Here is a 4954-nt window from a genome sequence, read left to right as displayed (position 1 = left end):
ATAATCTCTACTTGTAATAATCATATATTAGTAAATGTTACAGTTGTATTGTTTAGGGAATAATGGGAAGCAAGAAAATCTGTATATATTTAGTACAAATGCAATTTTTTGATGTTTTCAGTCTATGGTTGGTTGAATCCATGGTCACAGAGGGTCAGCTGTATATGTTCTTTCCTTGTACATTCTTAAGTCTTATGTGGTAGGTCCCTGCCCTGGTAGAGCACTGCTTGTGACTGGGTGGATACGTCTGCCCAATTCTGGAGTTAGCAGGCACCCCATGAAGCTCCCAGACATGCATGGACTTAAAATAACTTGAGGAAAAAAATAAGCTTGAAAATTTGAGTAGTTAACTGGGAATTAAATGGAAATTCTAAGAAAAAAATGTAATAGCTAAAATTAAGAATTTGGTGAATTAGTTTATTTTGTGTGTGTGTATTTATTTTTTTATTTTTTTGTTTCAGCATATTATGGGGGTACAAATGTTAAGGTTATGTATATTGCCCATGCTCCCCCTACCCCCTCCAAACCGCCTGACACCCGATAAATGTTATTCCTATATGTCCACTTAGGTGTTGATCCGTTAATACCAATTTGCTGGTGAGTACACGTGGTGCTTGTTTTTCCATTCTTGAGATACTTCACTTAGTAGAATAGGTTCCAGCTCTATCCAGGAATATACAAGAGGTGCTATATCACTGTTGTTTCTTAAAGCTGAATAGTACTCCATGGTATACATATGCCACATTTTATTAATCCACTGATATATTGATGGGCACCTGGGTTTTTTCCACAGCTTTGCGATTGTGAACTGTGCTGCTCTAAACATTTGAGTGCAGGTGTCCCATTTGTAGAGTGTCATTTGATCTTTTGGGTAGACGCCCAGTAGTGGAATTGCTGAATCAAACGGTAGATCTACTTGTATCGCTTTAAGGTATCTCCATATTGTTTTCCACAGAGGCTGAACCAGTTTGCAGTCCCACCAGCAGTGTGGGAGTGTTCCTCTCTCTCCGCATCCACGCCAACATTTATTGTTTGGGGATTTTTTGATAAAGGCCATTCTTACTGGAGATAAGTGATATCTTATTGCAGTTTTGACTTGCATTTCCCAGATGATTAGAGATGTTGAGCATTTTTTCATATGTTTGTTGGACTTTATTCTGTCTTCTTTTGAAAAATTTCTATTCATGTCCTTTGCTCACTTTCTGATAGGGTTGTTTGGTTTTTTTCTTGCTGATTTTCCTGAGTTCTAAATAGATTCTAGTTATCAGCCCTTTAACAGATGTGTAGCTTGTGAAAATTTTCTCCTATTCTGTGGGCTGTCTGTTTGCTCTCTTGACAGTTTCTTTGGCTGTGCAGTGCTTTTTAATTTGATCAGGTCCCTTTTGTTTATTTTTGTTGCTGTTGTGATTGCCTTTGGGGTCTTCCTCATAAATTATTTGCCTGGGCCAATGTCTAGAAGAGTATTTCCAACGTTTTCCTCTAGAATTCTAATAGTTTCACACCTAAGGTTCAAGTCTGTTACGCAGCATGAGTTGATTTTTGTGAGAGGTGAAAGGTGTGGGTCCTGTTTCAGTCTTCTGCATGTGGCTATCCAGTTTTCCCAGGACCGTTTATTAAATAAGGATTCTTTTCCCTAGTGTATGCTTTTGTCTGGTTTGCCGAAAATTATTTGGCTATATGAGGATGGTTTTAAATCTGGGTTCTGTGTTCTGTTCCACTGATCAATGTCCCTGTTCTTGTGCCAGTCCCAAGCTGTTTTAATTACTATAGCCTTGCAGTATAGTTTGAAATCTGGTAAATTGATACCTCCTATTTTGTTTTTATTGCCTAGCATTGATTTTGCTATATGGGGTCTTCTCTGGTTCCATACAAAGTGTAAAATTATTTTTTCTATATCTGTGAAAAATGATGATGGTATTTTAATAGGGATTGCATTGACAATGTAGGTCACTTTGGATAGTATAGACATTTTAACAATGTTGATTCTGCTGACCCATGAGGATGGTATATTCTTCCACCTATTTACATCTTCTGCTATTTCCTTCTTCAGCGTTTCATAGTTCTCCCTGTAGAGGTCTTTTACCTCCTTAGTTAAATATATTCCTAGGTACTTTATTTTCTTTGTTGCTATTTTGAAGAGAATTGAATCTTTGATTTGGTTCTCATTTATACTGTTGATGGTGTATATGAATGCCTCTAATTTCTGTGTATTGATTTTGTATCCTGAGACTTTACCAAATTCATTTATCAGATCAAGGCGTCTCTTGGTTGAATCCTTGGAGTTTTCTAGGTATAATATCATGTCATCAGCAAAGAGTGAGAGTTTAATCTCTTCTGCTGCCATTTGGACGCCCTTAATTCTGCTCTCTTGTCTGATTGCTGTAGTGAGGACTTCCAGCACTATGTTGAATAGAAATGGAAATAGTGGGCAACCTTGTCTTGTTTCAGTTCTAGGTGGGAATGCTTTCAATTTTTCCCATTCAGTGTGATATTGGCAGTGGGTTTGTCATATATGGCTTGTATCATTTTTAGGTAAACCTCATCTATGCCTTATTTTGTTCAGCTTTCTTATCATATAAGGGTGTTGAATTTTGTCAAATGCTTTTTCTGCGTCTATTGAGAGGACCCGTGGTCTTTGTTTTTGCTTCTGTTTATATGGTGAATTACATTTATAGATTTGCGTATGTTGAACCATCCCTGCATCCCTGGGATGAAGTCCACTTGGTTGTGATGGATTATTTTCTTGACAAGCACCTGGATTCGATTGGCTAGGATTTTATTGAGAATTTTTACATCTATATTCATAAGGGATATTGGTCTGTAGTTTTCTTTTTTTGTTGCATCCTTTTCTGGTTTTGGTATCAGGGTTATGTTCGCTTCATAAAATGTGTTGGGGAGGTTTCCATCCTTCTCAATGTTGTGGAATAATTTCTGCAGGATAGGCACCAGTTCTTCTTTGTAGGTATGCTAAAATTCGGGTGTGAAACCATCTGGTCCAGGACTTTTCTTTTTAGGAAGGTTTTTAATTACTGCTTCAATTTCAGTACTTCATATTGGTCTGTTCAGGAATTCTATTTCTTCCTGGATGAGCCTAGGGAGGCTGTGTGTTTCTAAGAAATTGTCCATTTCCTCCACATTTTCCAGTTTGTGCGCATAGAGGTTTTTGTAGTATTCATAAATTATATCTTGTATCTCGATGGCATCCGTTGTAATTTCTCCTTTATTATTCCTGATGGAATTTATGAGAGATTTTTCTTTTGTCTAGCTGATGATGTGTCAATTTTGTTTATTTTTTCAAAGAACCAACTTTTTGTTTTATTAATCTTCTGTATAGTTTCCCTATTGTCAATTTCATTTAGTTCTGATTTGATCTTAATAATTTCACTTCTTCTGCTGGGTTTGGGGTTGGTCTGTTCTTCTTTTCCCAGCTCTTTGAGATGATTCATTAGGTTGTCTATTTGTGATCTTTTTGACTTTTGCATATAGGCGTTTATGGAAATAAACTTTCAGGACTGCTTTAGCTGTGTCCCACAGTTTTGGTAACTTGTGTCACCTTTATCATTTAGTTCAAAGAATCTTTTGATTTCCATCTTGATTTCCTCCTTTGTGAAGTGATCATTCAGCAGAAGGTAATGTAGTTTCCATGACTTTGTGTAGAAATGAGAACTCCTGTTAGGATTGATTTTTGCATTTATTCCATTGTGGTCTGAAAAGAAGCATGGTATAATTTCTATTGTTTTAAATTGTTTGAGATGTGCTTTGTGTCCTAGGATATGGTCAATCTTAGAGAATGACCCATGAGCTGATGAGAGGAATGTATATTTAGTGGTTTTGTGGTAGAATGTCTTGTAAATGTCAGTCAGGCCCATTTTTTCTAGAGTTCTGTTTAAGTCCATTATTTCTTTGTTGATTTTCTGTTTGGCAGATCTGTTCTTTCTGCCAGTGGGGTGTTAAAATCTCCGACTATTATGTTGTTGTTGTTTATCCTTTTGTTTAGATCCAGTAGAGTTTGATTTATGAATCTGGGTGCACCAAGGTTAGGTGCATATATATTTAGAATTGTTATGTCTTCTTGTTGAACTGTACCCTTCACCATTATATAGTGACCTTCTTTGTCTTTTATTACTTTTGTTGATTTAAAAGCTTAGTTATCTGTAATCAGCACCAGCATGCCAGCTTTTTTTTTTGGCTTCCGTTTGCTTGAAATATTGTTCTCCACCCCTTTACCTTTAGTCTAACTGCATCCTTGCAGGTTAGATGTGTTTCCTGAAGGCAGCAGATACTTGGCTTGTGTTTTTTATCCGTTCGACCAGCCAGCCTATGTCTCTCTCTTTTTTATTTTTATTTTTTGAGACAGAGTCTCACTTTGTTGTCCAGGCTAGAATGAGTGCCGTGGCGTCAGCCTAGCTCACAGCAACCTAAAACTCCTGGGCTCAAGCGATCCTCCTGCCTCAGCCTCCCGAGTAGCTGGGACTACAGGCATGCGCCACCATGCCCGACTGATTTTTTTCTGTATATATTAGTTAGCCAATTGATTTCTTTCTATTTATAGTAGAGATGGGGTCTGGCTCTTGCTAAGGCTGGTTTCGAACACCTGACCTTGAGCAATCCACCTGCCTTGGCCTCCTAGAGTGCTAGGATTACAGGCGTCAGCCACCACTCCGACCTAGCCTATGGCTCTTGATTGGGGAGTTCGAGCCATTCACATTTATTGAGATAACTGATAGGTGGGGCAGATTTCTGTTCATTATGTTGGGTTGAACTTTGTTGCTTTGTTTTCTCTATTTAGCCATTGTGGTATCTGGGCTTTGATCTTTAGCTTTGAGTAGATTTACATTCGTGAGTGTTTATTGTGCTGATCCATGGGTAACACTGTTTTGAGTGTTACCGGCTCAGGTCTGTGCACTTCCCGAAGGGCTGGTCTTGTCTTGGTGAATTCCCTCAGTTTTTCCTT

Source organism: Microcebus murinus, chromosome 12 (assembly GCF_040939455.1).
Source record: "Microcebus murinus isolate Inina chromosome 12, M.murinus_Inina_mat1.0, whole genome shotgun sequence".
Classification (NCBI taxonomy): domain Eukaryota; kingdom Metazoa; phylum Chordata; class Mammalia; order Primates; family Cheirogaleidae; genus Microcebus; species Microcebus murinus.
Note: the sequence above shows the minus strand (reverse complement) of the source record.